We start from the raw sequence: 18,364 nt of genomic DNA on the forward strand, positions 1-18,364 counted from the left end.
CAAGTACTATTATCCCTAATCTTGCAGATGGGGGGAACTGAGGAAAGGCACAAGTGATGGAAAGCAGGCTTCACCACTGCTTGCTCTGCTGGCCCCGTGATGTCCTGACCGGAGGGCTGGATGTGAAGCCAGCATGGTCGGTGTCTGCTAGGGCTGGGACAAGTGCTGCATAGAGGATACCAGACGTGCACTGGGCCTCAGGGCACCTTGCTTTCATATTAGGGGTTCTGGGTTCCAACAGCCTCATGAACAGGAGACCTGTCAGAGACCGTGGACAGGGCCAGATCACAGGCCCTAGGAAGACGCTTGGGTCTGGCTACAGAACTATGGCTTATGAATGTAGGACTTTGGCAAAACTACTCAACCCATTACTGCTCAACGACCTCATACAAGAATAGGTTAAAAGACTGCAACCCAGATCAGGCAGGTCTCATTGATGACAGGTCCCTACTGCGTGGGCCTCAGCACAGCACTGGTCCCTACTCTGTGGGCCTCAAGCACAGACCAGGCTGCCACTGTGGTAGGAGGAAGGAATCTACTCTTCCCCTGTGGCGCACAAACTCTTATCAGTTGCCAAGTGATAAGTGAGATGGGAGCGTCCTTGGTTACAATTTTGCTATAACCTTTTCTCTTGCTCTCTAGTCTCCAGCATAGAGGCTTCTGAGAGCCCCCAGGGCTTGCCCAGTTTGCCCAGCGTTTGGGATGATGAACAGACTGGAGGCTAGGCTGTCCTAACAACTTCAAAATGAGGCTGATCACCAGGAAGGCCAATAAGGCAGGTCTACTGTGTTGCGATGATTAGCCCCACCTCCTACCCTCTGGGGAAACTAAAGACTGAGCCAGTTACCAACAGTCCGAGGTATAATCTCTCAGTCTTGCCCATGGAATAAGCCCGTGCAGTGCTGGGAGGTGGTAGGCTGGGAGGAGGCGGAGGTCTCCACCCCTCCCCCAGTTCTGACCTATACATCTTTTCCATCTGGCTGTGACAGAGGAGGTGGCTGGGAGAGAGTAAATGACAGATCTGCTGACACAGTTATTGAGAGAGCACAGGGGTTCTGAGCAGAGTGTCTTGCCCTAGAATCTGGGCTGTAAGTCTGACATGAGTGTAAGACCCTTTATTTGCCCCATTCCCCTTTATCTGGGCATCACGTACTCATCTTATAGGTTAAGTTCTTGTCTATGTCCTCTTCCTTGCCATCCGGCCAGACTTGACTTCACAGTGGTGCTGGCCGGTGAGAAATGCTTGATGTTTGGGAAGGAATTTCCAGGTAGCTGACCTGACCTCATTCCTATAACTCCAACAGAGTCCACTTTGCCAGGAGCCTTGAGACCCAGGACATCTGGCCCAAGGTCCTATCTCCAGTTAGCAATGGTGCCAACCGTGGGCCCTTGAGTGCCTCCAAGGTTCTGGCTTGCCAAAGTAGGGCAGGTTTCTTCTAGCCACCTTGTGCTGGCCCTGCTTCTCTCTCTCCAATCATTTCAACGGTGTTGCCAAGAACTTCCCTCTCCTCCTTGTGATCTTGCATTCATAGGTCTCCTGTGGACAGCAGAAGTTGAAGGAGCACACAGTCCCTAAGGGCTGAGGAAGAAGGCTGAGGAAGGAGACAGTACCCCGTGGTGAGGCCGAGAGGCCAGCAACCAGGTTAGTAGGTCACAGCACACTCACCTTTGTCTCTGGACCCCGCCTTTTGAGTCACTGCCTCTGTGGCCATGAGAAAAGATTTCCCCCAGCGTCAGACAAAGACAGGCTGCTGTTTGGCTTCCCAGGAACCTTCCAGCATCCTACTGCCTGTGGGGAAGCAGGGACCTCTTCGAAGCCAGACTTATTAGCTTCATCCTGGAGGCACCCCAGATGCTCAGGCTGGTCTCATTCAGAGACCTGCCTTGGGACTGGGGGAGGGAAATTAGTTAGGAGTGCAGAGCCCAGGGCCCAGTCCATCTGTCTGGGCATCTGCCTCCTTGCCTTCCCCTTCCCTCTTTTCTCTTTCCCTCCTTCCCTCTCCTCCTCCTCCTCCTCTTTTTCTCTTCTTCTCCAAACTTCCAGTCCCTCCCTTTCTACCAAAAAGGGAGAGGTTCTGGGCTTGACCCCTGCACAGGCCACCCAGTCTCAAGGGAGGATGTTGCTCAAGGAGAAGGGAGGCCGAGGCTCCCACAGAAGCGTCTGTGATACAGGAACCAGGAAGCACGTTTCAGAGTGCTAAGCCACACCTGCTTGTTCTGATGTAATGGCGTCTTCCTGTGCATCCTTCCAGATCCCCTAGAACAATCACCTTTAAAGTGAAGATGAGGAGTGCTTCTGAGGCAATGCCATCACTGGCTGGCACGTGGTCATGCTGAGGAGCAGAAGGACGGACAGGTAGACACACGGTACATGGATGTGTGTTAAGACCATAAAGCATGTGATCTTGTATGTACATGTGTTCTTATGCCCGTAAGTCCTAGTGATTGAGCATAGTGTTACAGAACTCATAGGCACGTGAACATGTGTAGGTGTAAATCAGTTCCCGGGGTCCACTGCACAGTGGAGTGACTTTGCTCAGACGCTGTGCCTTCCAGAGTCCCCAGAAGACAGACTCTGAATGATGGGCAGTGAAGCTGGGCGGGGGGTGGGGGGTCCTAACACAAACAGCCAGAGACTCATGGAGTAATTTAACCCCCAATTAAAAATTCAATCTGGATCACCGAGGTACATTCCCATCCATCCCTCTTGTCGAAGGTTATGTCTTCGTGTGTGAATTAAACTGTTCAAAGGGAGTAAACAGAGCCACACCAATGGAAATTCACAGGTGTCCATATTTATGTTTATAGAAATGTACTTAGTACTTATGTAAATTTTAAATCAGGACACCTAACCTACAATGGCATAAACACGATTGCTTTGAATAAGGCTAAGCAGGATTTTTTTTCTTTTTACCCTTGCATTAAGGGGATTTAAGGGGAAAGTGTATGAATGGCAGGAGGCCTAGAGTGTCTAGCACAGGTCCTGGAATGTAGGACACATCACTTCCAAAGGCTGAGGCATGTGGCAGAGCTGAAGGGAGTCCACCTGGTGCGGGAAGCCACAGCACCAGGTGACCCCGAGGAAGGAGGTCAGTCACACGGACGGCAGCTGCCGCACGCACATGTGTGCACATGTGCACGAGCCGGTGAGAGTGGATCTCACATGCACACGTGCACCTTAACCCCAGAGGCCTAAGCAAACAGGCCCTGGGCTTTAGCAAATGTTGAGCCTCACTGACTGGCTGCCAGAGGCCCCAGGCCTTCTGTTCCTACCAGCTGGCAGTGTGGGGGCAGGTAGGTTATGGGAATGGAGAAAGGCTGGTGGAGCACCTCAGCCCCTGCACCCATCTAAGAGATGCTAAGACCCCAGGGGGCTGAGGAGAACCAGTGGGAAATGGTGTTTACAGTTTGCAGTTGCTTTTGCTGGGCAATAGAACAGTCACTGTCCTCGGCTACCTCCATGCACAACACACAAAGCACTGCCCTGCAAGAGGACATCAGCAGGGAGCAATTAGCCAGGGGCCGTTCTACACTGGGAGGCACCCAGCTTCTTGGCAGCCTGGGGAGGGGGAGTGCAAAAGAACAAAAGAAAGTAACAGCAAAAAGCAAGACGTGTGACTTACTGCATCGACCAAGCCACACCTACTAAAATACAAAGTACATGCGCCTTTTGATGAACTAACCCCTCGCAGGGGGTATCAAAGTCTATGCAATTCAGTAACTTGCAGCCCTGTTCCTTGTGGCTGAGACCTGGAAAACAGCTTTCAGATGGCTAGCAACACCTGGGAACCAGTGAAATAAATCCTGAGTCACCCGCCCAGTGGAATAGTATGCAGCCAATAAAAAGTTTGCTGGGTAGCCCGTGATCTTCATTAATGTCTTAGGAGTTTTTAAATTAAGACCAATGAGGATGTAAAATAACACCAATAAAAGAATCCTACCTTTTATTTAAAAAAATAAACTAAAACCCTATCTTTTGAGTGTGTCTGACTTTGGGAATTAATTGTGTAAATGGCATGGTAGGAGATTATTCATATACACCTGACCCCCGGGAGTTCAACATAACTCTCTTCACATCAGAATGCTGTGAAAACAGCACACATTTATCAGGCCTCGTACTTTGAGTTTTGAGTTGGAATTTTCCTCCGCTTGCCATGTGAATGCTCTCATTGATGCTGGCCGCAGAAGTTTCCAGCCAACCACACAGTCATGAGGGGAAATTGTCCACACAGTGCCTGCTCTGCGGGCCTGAGCCTTGTTCCTGTTGGGTCAGGAGGATTAGCACGTGAAGACTTGGTCAGGTCCCACCAGGTCATAAGGGGTGTGAGGTGTGTGTGTGTACTGTCTCAGGCTTAATCATTGTCTCCCTTTAGTTATGCAAATAAACGACCTTGGTCATTTTTTCGAGGGGATTTAATAATGAATGAGGCAAAAAAAAAAAAAAGTCCCTAAAGCTGAGCTTTAACGATCCCAGCAGCCACTCACCCACTGGTGGGTTTGTTCACATCTCCACAGCGCGTGCCTGCTACAAGATGAACGCACTTCTGGGTGTGGGTTGCAGGGCTGGAAAGTGAGTCCCCAGGCTGCAGCAGGGGACAGCAGGTTGTAAGACAGAGCAAAGCAGAGAACCAGTTTCAGCTCCAGCCCAGGCCTGAATGCCCTGAGGGAACCGGCCCAGGGAAGACCCCTAAGCATCTTTCAAGGGGCCCCCAGGGACAGATGAGTCACCATGGAGCACCCACAGAGCAGCAAAATCAGAGCATAGGATGGCACAGGGCTGGAGGAGCTGGCCCTCAAGAATGGGAGCTTTTCCTCTCCCTGAGTTCAAGACTACAGAGAGCCCCTGGTCATGAGAGGTACAAGTGTACTCCTGGTAGGAACGGGAATCCAAAGCCGTGCAGAAGTGCCCCTGAACCACAAATACAGGGACCCCTCCCTCTCCAGCGGGGAATCCTGGTGGAGTGATTCCCCTGGCTTTTTTTTTTTTTTCTTTTCTTTTTCCGGAGCTGGGGACCGAACCTAGGGCCTTGCGCTTGCTAGGCAAGCGCTCTTCCACTGAGCTAAATCCCCAACCCTTCCCTGGCATTTTTAAGTCCTCAAACAAACACATCTCCTCCAGAAGCTCCTGGAATCTGGTGCCAAGAGACACATGCATGTATACAACACACTATTCCCATGAACTTAAGCATGAACAGGCCAGATATCTACACAGTACAATGCAGAAGAAAGCAGGCTGTGTTCCTCCGATAGAGCACAACATGAGAGGGAAAATGGTAAAGCTGGCGTCGCGCAGACTTGGACACTGGTGGGAGGGAGGTAAAGTCGTTAGCATCCTACGTTCGTTCTTCCCTCCTCCTTTTTTTCTGTGGCATTTTTAGACCCAAAGCAAAAGAATGTTTTATCTTATTATTATTTTATAATAATAATATCTTATATTTCTCGAAGTGAAGAGTTAGCCCCACTGGAAGTAGGATGAGGGCCCAGATGCCGCATCCTGACCCCCACCGCTGCCATCTCCGGGAGAGCTGCGGATCATAGCAGAGGTAGCCATAGCTACACAATGTGGGCTTTAGTTAGTGGGAGCAGAGGGAGGCACTGGCTGGATGGTTCTCTTTGTTTGCTGGGGGGTGGGGGGTGGGGAGAACAATAGCTTGAAAGAAATCTCAGCTAATCATTACAATATACAATCTGAGTCCAAACAGCCACCCGGACCTGTCTTCCCTCCATGGCACCTGGAACTGGCTGTAGCTCTATGCTCTGTCCTTGGCTCTGGGTCCTCTGCTTGGCCGCAGTCCACACCTCTCTTTATTGTATGCCTGGCACTGTAGCCTGTCCTCCCCGTGTTTTTCCACCATGCTGGAGCCTCTCCCTGGTCTGTGTGACTTGCCCTGTGCTGCAGGCATGCAGTTCTGATTCTGCCTCTAGAAAGTTACCCTTTCAAAAAAAAAAAAAAAAAAAAAGTCTTAGGAGAGCAGGACTTACCCACATACGCATGCGCAGGGAAACAGGTCTTACCCACACGCATGCGCAGGTTCTCCCTCCGTGTTACGTAGGGTAGCTATATTCCATTACACTCAGAATTAGGTCAGCAGATATTTTCCCTCTGAAAATGTCCTGCATCTGTTTAGAAATAGCATTCTGTGCCTACAGTTGTAGCTGGGCCATTTCTGTAGCTCGTAACCTTTCCCCTTGGATCTGACGACCTTTCTCCAGCCCAAGCCCCTGACCTGGCCATCCCCTCCTCTGATGCTCAGGCAGGCTCAGGTGGTTGCCCTTTCTTTCTGCATCTGGGAGACAACAGCACTAACAAAGCTGTTGGCGGGAGGGGAGGGCAGAGTTTTCCACCTGCTGTTAACCCCAAAGTCTGCCCCTTCAGAGGAACCACAGCTCTGGGAGCTGCCAAGCCTTGCACGATGCCTGCTTCCTTTATACTTTCTCTGCTAGGAAAAAAAAGGGCAACCACCACTACTCCCCCGTGCCAGGATAGGTGTGGGGTCCATTCCCATTTCCTCCTCCACACTCTGGGAGACCAGTGAGATGTTCCTTGTAGGCAGAGGTGCTCCTTGTGGCAGAGGTGCTCCCTGTGGGTAGAGATGCTCCCTATAGTATAGGTGCTCCCTGTGGGCAGAGGTGTCCTCTAGTCTTTTTTTTTTTTTTGTTCTTTTTTTCGGAGCTGGGGACTGAACCCCAGGGCCTTGCGCTCGCTAGGCAAGCGCTCTACCGCTGAGCTAAATCCCCAACCCCTCCTCTAGTTTTTAGATAGCACATTACCTGCTTCATGGGTGTGGGAGGGGACACACATAACCACTCCCCGTAGGGACAGTGCTAGGCCTTCATTTATCCCAGTCAGCTATAATCTCCTTCCTCCTCTCATGGAACTAGGCCTCCCAGCACTGGGAACAGGATCCGGTGACACAAAATCTCTTGAGTTACATGTTGGTCATCTGTACATCTAAAACAGATACTGAATTTCAAGTGGACAGTTTGCTCGTTAAGGGTAAATGTGTACTATCCATCCACCCGTCCATCTCTCCACCTATCCATCTTCCATCTGTTTTTCTCCTGTCTGTCAATCTATCTACTCATCCTTCCATTCATCCACTTGCCACGCACCCATGCACCCATGCACCCATGCATGCATGCATGCACGCATGCATCCATGCATCCACCCCTCACCCCACTGTCCATTTATCGTCTACCCAGCTCTCTGTCTGCCCAGCTTCCGTCCATCCGCTATCCACACATCCACTCTTCAGTTAGACGTCCGGTCAGGTACCTTCGCCTCCACCCACCCAGCGGGGGGTTGGAGAGAAAACGGACAGCAAAATCACACACGGGACCTCTGCCCTCTGTGGGGCTGAGCCCCTGTCTGGTGGAGGACACTTGTAAATTGATTACTGCAAATGAACAGAACGTGTCTGTCGACTGTGACCAGGGTGATGTGAGATAGATCAGCTGCAGTAGGAAAGCCTGGAGTGGGGGGGTTGGTCCTGCTGTGAGGGGCAAGGTCTGCCCAGAAGACAGAGCAGCCGCAGTGAGGAGGAAGAAGAGGAGGAGGAGGAGGAGGAAGAGGAGGCTGCTCCAATGAGCAGCTGTAGAACATAGAAGCTGCACCCTGGAGACCCTGGCCAAGACAAGCAGCATTAGACCCTTGACCTAGATCCCAGATGTTTCCTTCTCATCACATACACAGACATGATGTATTCTATGTCATGTGAGAGCCCTTTCTTCTTCCCGCTGCCCTAGATTTCCAGTTATGTAGGACAAAGGGTTAACCCTGCCATGCAGAAGCTCCACATGCAAGGAGTCATGGAGACCTGGGCCTCGGGGTTGCTCTACCAGCACAGAGGGTCTGCACCCAGCATAGCCTCCACAGCTGTGTGCCGCACACCCTGTGTTTCTTTGTTATGATTTTTTTTCCTGTACCAGAAATTGAACCTGGGGCTTCACATAGGCTGGGCAAACACTACAGTAATTGTGCCCCATGCCAGACTTTTTTCTCTTATGTCCCGTATTAAGTAGCTCATGACTACGGAGTGGCATGACTTCTCAGCAAAGTGTCATGCTCCCAACCTGTTTCACAGTGGCTTGGCTTTTCCCATTCGCAGAGGCACTTAGATGAAGCCGGTCGCCCAGTCATGATGCCACAGGGCGAAAGCACCACAGGGAACCTATCTCTCCTTCATGCTGACCTGCTCACGTCTTAGGGCTCAAAGGGACCCGAGAGGCCTCAGGCAGCTGGCTGACTCAGCTGCCCATAGCTTCCAAAGGGACTGCCTCTATTTGAAGAAAGAGCCATTCAGGCAAAGGGAACCGTGACCTTGGCAGCGTTGGCCAGCTGGGCCCTGAAGACTCAGTGGAGCTATCCAGCCATCAAGAGTCCCTACACAATGCCTCGGATGACCCAGCAGTCAGAGGTGACCCCCAGAGGTCACCAGCTTCTGACCGAAGAGAAGGAGCATGGATTTGTTAACCCTTTCCCATGGACCACCCAGGAGGGTGAGGGAGCACTGAGCTCAGATAGACAACCTCGAGGCCCACTGGGAATTTATCCCAGGCCTTCGGGGTCAGGCTTAGATTCACGTGCAAGCAGCTGAGGCCATGTGGCTGACATTTGACTGTTCCCTGCCTCATCCCTTATCCCTCAGAATGACCCTGTGAAAGCAACACCACCATTACCAGCGCTAGCTAGAGGGGGAGGGAGCCTCAGGAAGGTGAAGTGTCTTGCCCACTCACACAGCATCTAAGCAGTCAATCCGCTGTTCATTCTTTCCTTTGGTAGCCACAGGTGGCACGTCATCCATATGCCATGAGCTCAGACCACACAGGTGAGCAGAGCCGAGATCTGAATGCCACGGAGCTGGAACCTGTGCAATCATTGCTGAGCAAACAAGGGAGCCTGAGACCCCGAGTCTACCTTTGGGAAGCTGTAATCTAGCAGAAGTGTGACATTTAGGGACGATTTCCCTGAGCTGTGCCGATAAAGCTGATCGATCTGGATTAACAGAGAGGCTGTGGGAACAGAGGTGGCCATCCAGGAAGGCTTCCTGGAAGGGGTGTCACTAAAATAAACTCTGAAGTATCAGCCAGAGTCAGGAAAGTTCACACAGGGTGTGGAGCCCGAGCCTTGGCTTTGTTGGTTGTGGGTCTCTGAGACCAGATGGTTGAAGGGACCCACTTGTTCCAAGGGCATGGTCTGTATCAGGCAGTCCAGGAAAAGAGGTTGGTTTCGGGTTTTGGAACCTCTCTTGCCAGGCGGGACAGGGAACTGTGAAGCCTAAGAGTACACAACCTGGGTCTTCAGAAAACGGGAAGTGTTAAGCAGATAAATGGCCGTTTGTGGAGGCCGAGATAGAGACAGAAGATTCTACCACCTGAGCCCAGACTGGTACAAGGTGGTGAGGGTTCATCCCAGCCCTAGGCTTTGGAGTCTAAGTCCAGTGCTCTTAGATTTAAAAGAAAAAAAAATTCTAGAAGCGAAATCGTCTTTGCTTAATAGAAAGAAAATCAACAGCAGATCAGTCCTGTCTGGTCACAAGGATAAGTCTGTTGTGGAAGCTTTGTCATGGGGGATTTCACACACGGCATATACGGTTTGCGTTACGACATTCTAATAAGATCATCCACTCTTCCCCAGGGGAAAAGCAGAAGTCGCCAATCAAGGAGGCCAAGCAGGCCCCCTCTGTGCCACCAGTCCCCACTTTATCCTACCCTCTAAGCTCCCACCTCAAGGGGGACAAGAGAGCACGTTCCAGAGCTGAACGTGAGTGACAGGGCCCAGAGACATGGTCTCCGACTTTGCCAAGTCCCATGTTCCAATGAGGCGGCGGCGTCATGAAGCCTTTCTGAAACACAATAAAGAAAGTTGTCGTAAATCAACGCTCTCCAGAGACATTCTTGGCCACATTAGGTGGTCGTTTACAGCGATGCCGATGCCGGGCCATCTTAGCTGTGGGGCTCAGGGGCTGCCTGAGGACCACTGGCCTTTAGGTGGGGGGGAGCTAGGGTTCCAAAAGATTTTATCTGGTGGTTATGAGGATGTTAGGTCAGACCCGGAGATGGGCGAGGTGGGTGACGACAGCTCCAAATAAATAAATATTCATGGGTGGAGGACCTGCAACCACCCCAACCCCTCCATGGCTGCCGATGTTCCAATCAGCCTCACAAAAGGACCTTTCCTTATTACATCACACCACCAGACTTCAGTTTCATAGTGGTGGCTCCCTGGGATGAGGCAGGGAACAGTCAAATGTCAGCCACATGGCCTAACCCTAACCCTAACCCTGGGAGCTATGTCTACCAATCTAATCGTGACCCTAAGTGTGACGGGCCCGGTGTTGTTCATATGTAAGTTTTCCAGAGAACATTTCTGTTTACTCCCCTGTGTTAGGTCCCTTCCTCACCAAGGCCGTGCCTGTGGCTTTAACTCCTTCATGCTCACCAGTACACAGCGAGTCCCCTCGGATGGATGGATGGATACCAGCCGATGGGTCTACTCTCCTACTTCTGACCCAAACCCATCTGACCCCACTCGACCTTTAGTGCTACCATTGAATGCTCAGGGAGAGATAACCTAGCACAAAGGCCCATGCCCACTCTGCCCATGCTTTGTAGCCCCACTGCCACAGCTCATGAGCCCAGCCATTAATAAGTGAAGAGAAGCTACTAGCTATATGTGAGAACGTTGCTTTCGCACTCCCTATTCTTCATCACTTGGGATCGGGGAGGCTGCATATCACAGCCACTGGACCCAAGGGAGACACTGGTACAGCACCTGAATGTACATAATTGGCTGCTCACAGCTTCGCTGAGAGCCTGCGCTCTCACGAGCGGCTGCGGAGCTTCTGTGCGATTAAGTGTATCTTTCACTTGCAAGGAAAAGCAGAGGACCCTAAATGTATGGAAGTGACATGGAGACTTATTGCATGAGAAATACACAAAGGACGAGCATTCCACAGGTGTTGGGGTGGATTCAGGCCAGCAAAGCCACCCCACCGAAGCCTCTTGACTGTCACCTTTAGGGACCAAGGACTCTGATCCATCACCCACCTCATCTAACAGGTTAAGAGTCTAAAGCCTAACCAACAAGCCCCCAACCAGGCCCAGGGGCCAGGGGCCTGATTAGGTCATGTCTGAAGCTTGAAGGCTGGCCCACGGCCACACGTCTTAGGGGAAGGCAGAGTTATCAAAATATCCGGACAAGCCACCCAGTTTTCAAAGTCAGGTCCTGTCCCCTCTGGGAATTCCTGATGACACGAGTGACTCTTCCTTCTCCTGCAAACTTTAGGTTTTTCTCGGCGTTCACAGAAATGGAGGTTTTGCCTGATATTTTTAACCCAGAAATCTGCTTCATTGTAGCCCCTAGAGCTAGGAACCAGCAAAGGATTCTGGGTATGAGTCCTGCCTTCCTTCCTCAGAAAAGCAGCCCTACTATTGGCTGAGTGCAAACGCTGCAGAAACCGTCCATTTACTGTGGTGGTGCTCGGGAGACCCCAGAGAACCGTGAGTTCTCACGCCGCAAGCTTGAGGACCAGGGATGGGGACCAAAAGGAGGTCACAGGACAAAATTCGACATCGGAAAATACTACATAGCTTGGCCTCGTCTTTAGCTGCATGTCCTTTCCTAGTCCTTACCTGGCCCTGAAATAAACGACCCTAGGGGCCCAAGCAAAGGCTTGAGGTGTTCTCCGTGAATCCAGGTCATGGGGCTGGCACGCAGCAAATTTGGAAAGTCGAGCAGATGAAAATATGGACAAGAGACCATAGCTAGCCAAGGAAACTCAATCTGATTCTGCCGCAGGGCATCTGGGCTGACACGGCCAGGTAGCAAAAGGGGGGGTGGGGGTCACTGGTTTACCCTGCCTTCTGGGCAAATGAAGCCACCAGCATCCTGCCCCCTTCCAAGAGTCCCAAAGGGATCCTGAGGGGTCCCCTCCCTCAGATCTTAGAGGAGATGAGACATAGGAAACTTCAGGACAAGTAATGTCACTGCTTGGCTTCAAGGTCACAAGGCTCTGGCAATAAAATAAAATAAAATAAAATAAAAGCCAGTGAGGCTTGTCCTAGAAACTGGCTCACTGACAGAGTAAATTCAGGAGCAACTGGGGCAGGTAGGAAGGGAAGCCGGTTTCTTTAAGGAGCCTGTGTCTATTTAACTGATTAATCATTTACTGGGCCGAAAGATCTGGAAGTGACTCCAAAAGACAGAAGACTCAGATAGCCACACACCATGTCCTGGTAGTGCATCTCAGGGCTGAGCACCCAGGACATGATTCTTGGCTCTGGCCCTCACCAGCTCCTGAGAGAAAGAGCAAACACCTCACTGCCAGAAGAGGCCCTACTGTGCATTCTCAGTTGCTTTGCCTGAAGACCACTGTGCTTTGACAATCTCTTGTCTTAAAGGGAAGCTCCTGGCCCGGACCACAGTGACTCTGGGGCAGCTTCCTCTTTGCTCCCGAACACCACCTGCTCCAACCAGTTCCAGGAGCCCTCCTTTATCCTCTTTCTCTCTGCTGCTCATCCACGACAGCATCTGTAACTTCCTTCTCCATCAACAGAGCTGACAGGTAGTTGACACATGGACTGTATGATAAGAGATCCCAGAGATATGGCAATGAATGTGGCCACGAGCTTTTTACCACCCAGGATAGGAAGCAGGTCTTACCTGAGTGACATCCCTGCTCTGTCTTTGCAGACTGCCATGAAGTACAAAAGGCTGGGTGCCAGCGGGGTGGGAGACAGACACACAGAGCTGCAAGACGGTGGCACACCCTTTCTGCTTAAAGCTATGACAGAGCTGGGAGTGACGCACTCGTCAGAACAACCCACCAAGCAGTGAACACCAAGAGTGAACCCAGCATAAGCCATGTGTTTAGGGAATGATGATGCAGCCATGTGGGTTCCCTGTCCAGTAAGTGTCTTCACCAGCGCGGGAGGCTATGAGGAGAAATGAAACCATGGTGACACACACAGAGCCTTATGCTGCCCTGAGTTTACGATGGTGTGAAGTGCTCCCTACTCCACAGAAACCATACTTTGATTACTGAGTTTGGCTCTTTCCCCGGGCCAGTGCTCTCTGGTCTGATGCTCCACCATTCCGAAGGGTGCCAATGGGCAACACCATCAGTTAATAATGCTGGGATGCTCACCAACCTGACAGAATCGAGAGTCGCCTAGGAGACAAACTTTTGGATGAATGTGTGGAGGAAGTTCTAGATCAGGTTAATGGATGTGGGCTATCCCACTGCACATGTGAGCGGCACCGCTCTGTGCATGTGCTGGAGTCCTGAGCTGAATAAGAGAAAGTGCAGCTCAGTCGCAGCAGCCTTCGTCACCTTTGAAGCCTGAACCAAAAAAAGCCCTCCCTCCCTCCCTTCTTGTTTTGTCATGAGTTCACTGAGACAGCCCCAGCCTAAGGTAAGCTGCATGTCATGTTGGGAATTCTCTGCATTTTTCTCTGCAGCTTTTCTCTAAACCTAAACTTGATGTAAGACTTAAAAATCTATCAAACAAAACATGGAACTGAAAAGGAGCCCATTGTGAAAGGTTGTCTGGGGGCCTCAGTGAGGGGTTCCCACAGAGGTGCTCACCATCACTTGGCCATGAGCATAGAACCAGCAGGTGGGGATCCTCTCTGCAGGGAAGGGAGGGTCCCACTGTCTGTTGAGTGTTTGTCCTGCCCAGCACTGCCTCTCCCATCATCCAGCCTTCAGAAGGGCGCGGCTGACAGGAAAGGCAACAAGACAGGGATGGGGATAAGTTGGGAACAATTGAGCTGGCATATGAGTAAGAATTATATTTTTGTTTGACAAAAATATCTCCCTCGTTTCATAAAGCGAATTGTGGCAAGGCCAGAGGCGGTGTCCTCGGCTGCTGACAGCGTTGACAGCTCGTTATCTGGGCACGGGAAACTGGAGCCTTCAGCAGAATGCAGAGGTTTTCATGTTTAGCCAAACGGTTCCCAGGCTAGAGAAGTCTGGGCAGCGCTGGAGCTCAGCCTCTCACAGTGAACCAAACAGAGTGAGCCTCACTCCCTGTAAAACCCACTGAGGCACACGGAGAGGGAGCTGTAGGCCGAAGTCATGGGCAATACAGCAATAGGAGCAGATCTGTGCGTCACACACACACACACACACACACACACACACACACACACACACACAGCTTCATACAGAGAGGTCTGAGGGGATGCCAGCAGCATTCCTCAGGAGACCAGAACCTGCTCATGAGTGAGTCAGCTGGTCAGTCATTGTTAGTCAGCACTCCATGTGATAAAATGCCCCGTGCCTGGACTGGTTATTTTTGTCAGCTTGACACAAACTGGAGTCCCCTGGGAAGAGGGAACCAACCCGAATGGAGAGGAAGTGCTTCCACCAGATTGGCCTGTGGGTATCTCTGTGAGGCATTTTCATGGTTATTAATGGATAAGGAGGACCCAGCCCACTGTGGGCGGTGCCATCCCTAGGAAGATGGGTGTGATTGATATTAGAAAAGTAGCAGAACGGGGCTGGGGATTTAGCTCAGTGGTAGAGCGCTTGCCTAGGAAGCGCAAGGCCCTGGGTTCGGTCCCCAGCTCCGAAAAAAAGAACCAAAAAAAAAAAAAAAAAAAAAAAGAAAAGTAGCAGAACAAGGCAGAGAGAGAAAGCCAACAAGTGGCCTTCCTCAATGGTGTCCACTTGACTTCCTGTCATGGCTTCCCTCAGTGATGGACTTCGATGTCTAAATATAAACAAAATAAAAAATTTCCCCCAACTTGCTTTTGGGAAAGGCAAAGCAACAGAAAGCAAACTTGTACAATTCCTGAGATAATTTAGATGGGAAGATTTCTTTGGGCTCAGGGTTTTAGTCCATGGCTTCAGGCAGGCCTTCTTGCTCTGGGCCTGTGGAGAGGCAAGACCAGGCATTGAGACAAGGAAGGAGCCCCATCTCTCAAAGGTACCACCACCTTCCGGAAGGATCCCAGACTGAGGACTAAGCCTTTATCATGGAGTCCTTTGGGGTTGTTTCATAACCACAACTGACAGTCACTCAACCTCTGCCTTTATGAATTGGGTGGCGGTAGTGGGACCTCTGGGGTGTGCTCCAGGAATAGAACCTGTGATCTGACTCCCTTCGGAAGCCAGGGACACCTGCACAGGAGTCAAAGATAAAGTCCAATCAAGTGACATGGTCGCTAAGGCACCTTGCAAGGCCTGAGTGGGCTCATCCAGCTGCCCCTGTGGGTTAAAGAGGTATAGAGAGGGTGAGGAAATGGTTCAGTGGGTAAAGGTGCTTGGCATGAAGCCTGAGGACCTGAGTTCAATCTCAGGGGCCCTACATGGTAGAAGAAGAGACCAGATTCCTGCAAGTTGTCCACTGTCTGGCCTACACACACACACACACACACACACACACACACACACACACAAACACACACACACAAACACACACACACAAACACACACACACAAACACACACACACAAACACATACACACAAACACACACACACAAACACACACACACACAAACACATACACACAAACACACACACACAAACACACACACACACACACACACACACACACACACACACACACACACGGCCATCCAGGAAGGAGAATGCATGGCTGTTTCAGCTAGATGAATGCACTTCAAGAATGTGTTTAACGAGTAGGCACTGAGCAGATCATGTGACAGGAGACTGCCACCGCACACACTCCTTCCTGCCTTTCTCCTGATGGAGAAACCCAAGAGGGCTTCCAGCCGACTGTAGCATTTCAGCTGCGTCGTGAGTGGCAACGCGCAGACACCGAAGCGTCCACGTGGCTCAGCGTGCCCCATGCTCCCAGCTGGACTCCCCGTGGTAGTGGGTACACACCTGTTGTGGTGGACGTGTCCCTGTCTGGAATGCTCAGGATGACAGCCCCTCAGCAGGCATGGCCAGTGGGCACCCACAACAGCTGTTCTGCTGAAGGAACTGTGTTTGGGCTTGAAAGGATGAAGTCATAGTGAGCAAAGGTGCTGCGGAGGAGCAGGGTGTGGCCTGAGGTGCTGTGACTTCTTCCCCCTAAGCCTACATTATCACTGTCTTCAATGAAGCCACAATCGAACCTGTTTCCATGCCATCCCAGGGACATGCGTGTCCTCTGAATCAGTACAAAGTCTAGAAGAAAAACAGAGAAGCCTCCAGACCAGAGAGGATTAACTCTCCCAGGTCTTGCAACTCTGAGTGAGGCTTGGCTAAGGCCTCTTGTTTCTACCTATGTCTTTCTGTTCTAAGTTTCCAGGAAAAAGAGACATGTACTTCCTCCTCGGGTCTGTGAGGCAGCTAGCTGACAATGGCCCTATTTATTATCTGTAGCTACAATAAATAAACATTTGCCACAAACAAACAAATATATGTGGAAAGAGAGGGGAGAAAGAGGGAAAGAAGGAAAGGAGGAAGGAGGGAGAGGTGTGTGTGTGTGTGTGTGTGTGTGTGTGTGTGTGTGTGTGTGTGTGAGAGAGAGAGAGAGAGAGAGAGAGAGAGAGAGAGAGAGAGAGAGAGAGAGACCCAGGCTGGATTTTTGCTGGCCTTGGAGGAATCCTAGGCACTGAACCATTTGAGCTGTGAGGGAGGAGGAGCTTTGTACCTAACAGGAAAAGTGGCAGGTCCTAAAGACTGATACCTATTTCTCAGATTGTCTATGCTTAAACATGAAAAGATAACATAAGGAAGAAAAGTAGGGAAGTGAGGGGGAGTCAGGGAGGAGGTGTAACCTTCCTAGAAGCAATGAAGATATTCTGAAGGGAGCTTGTGCGATAGCACTATTGAGACAATGGTTCCCAAGCATCCAGACTCTGCTCAGGAGCCATCTCCTGCTAAGAGAAGCAAAAGCTGAGGCTATGTAACTAGCCAGGCGGGAGTTCGTCTACCAGACATGGTTTTCACACGTGTAGAACTGAAGCAAAGACAATGAGGCATCAGGAATGACAGGACTACTCATTAACGAAACTGCTTAGTTTTCAAGCCTCTGGCCTTCCACTTAACCCTAGGCCTCAGGTCAGAACCCCAAGATAGATTGGGGGGGGGTCACTGGGGCTCTTTACTTGTTCCTCTTCCCAATGTGGCTACACTGAATAAATCTGTTCTCTGCTTTTCGTGACTTGTCTAATGGGGATGAGTGGCTGTCTTGTTGGGCTGCCAGATCCCAGGCTCTGACCCTGACAGCAGCAGGAAAGAAGGGAGGAAGAAAGGAAGGAAGGGAGGGAAGGAAGGAGGAAAGGTAGGGGAGGGAGGAGAGAGGGAAAGAGGATGGGAAGGAGCAAGGGAAAGAGGGAGGGAAGGAGGAAGGGAAGAAGAGGGAAGGGGAGGGAAGGAGAGAGAGGGGAGGATGGAGGGATGGGAGGGAGGGGCAGGTTGGGAGGGAGGGAAGGAAGGAGGGAAGAAAGGAGGGAGGAGAAAGGAGGTGAAAAAGAAAGAAGAAAATGGTTTCTGGTTGGGGATTTGGCTCAGTGGAAGAGCGCTTGCCTAGTAAGTGCAAGGCCCTGGGTTCGGTCCCCAGCTCCGAAAAAAAAGAGAAGAAAAGAAGAAGAAGAAGGAGAAGAAGAAGAAAGAAGAAGAAGAAGAAGAAGAAGAAGAAGAAGAAGAAGAAGAAGAAGAAGAAGAAGAAGAAGAAGAAGAAGAAGAAGAAGAAAATGGTTTCTTTTGATGGGTAGGCTTGCATGCCATGGGACCCTGCACCATCTCCACAAGCCTAAAGAATGATTGGCTGTCTGGGCAGAGGGGTCACGGAAGGGAGGCTGTTGAAAGTGTGAACAGGGACTAGGCTTTCGCCTGCCTCGCCTTCCCATGCTTGCCTTACCCATGTCTCAGCAGGGCGGCTTTAGCAGGGCCTCTTGGAAGCTGTGGAAGAAGACATGACATGGGGAGAGCAGTGCATCGGAGGCCCAACCCGAGCAAACATCCAGGAATGACCTCCTCTGGTCACGGGGTGGACATGTAGAGGAAGGGTGGTTAAACAGGGAGGTCAGTCTGGCCAGCCTGGGAAGACCCTATGGCTAAGGAAGGAAGAAGAGGAATCTGATCAGTTGTTACCGTCTTCCCCAGAGCGCCCATCCCTGCGCAGAGAAGCCCAGCCCGATGGTGCACTGTCCCCAAACCCTCAGAGCTTAGTTGGTGGCCCTGCAGGGAAGCATGAAGCAACTGCAAAGTGAGACCCAAGCCCGCCTTCAGAAAGTAAGCTGGCCTATAGCACACGACCTCTTGGGTCAGACTTCTTGGCTTTGTGACCTTTCTGCTGGGGACACTGGTCCTTCCTGTCATACCTTGGAAGCTGGGAGTTTTTAGAAAAAGGAATTGACCTGTCTGAGCCTCATCTGTAGAACAGGGTAACAATTACCCA

The 18,364-nt window shown here is 51.0% G+C and overlaps 1 long non-coding RNA gene across 3 annotated transcripts; it reads right to left on the minus strand.

Annotated features, from left to right (window-relative positions):
• Positions 1-1,100: 1,100 nt before the first annotated feature.
• LOC102549733 (uncharacterized) lies at positions 1,101-16,220 on the minus strand. 3 transcript variants are annotated; one of them, XR_005490082.2, is made up of 6 exons: positions 15,859-16,220; positions 13,590-13,722; positions 6,772-12,936; positions 5,733-5,934; positions 1,667-4,583; positions 1,101-1,537 (listed from the first exon to the last, which is right to left on the minus strand). It is a non-coding gene; the product is annotated as an uncharacterized LOC102549733 (long non-coding RNA). The 3 variants fall into 3 exon arrangements; XR_005490081.2 differs by having other exon boundaries at positions 1,667-5,934; XR_005490083.2 differs by lacking the exon at positions 13,590-13,722 and having other exon boundaries at positions 1,667-5,934; positions 6,772-6,952.
• Between the last annotated feature and the right edge of the window lie 2,144 nt (positions 16,221-18,364).

The sequence above is a fragment of the Rattus norvegicus genome, chromosome 10 (assembly GCF_036323735.1).
Source record: "Rattus norvegicus strain BN/NHsdMcwi chromosome 10, GRCr8, whole genome shotgun sequence".
NCBI classification, from domain to species: Eukaryota; Metazoa; Chordata; class Mammalia; order Rodentia; family Muridae; genus Rattus; species Rattus norvegicus.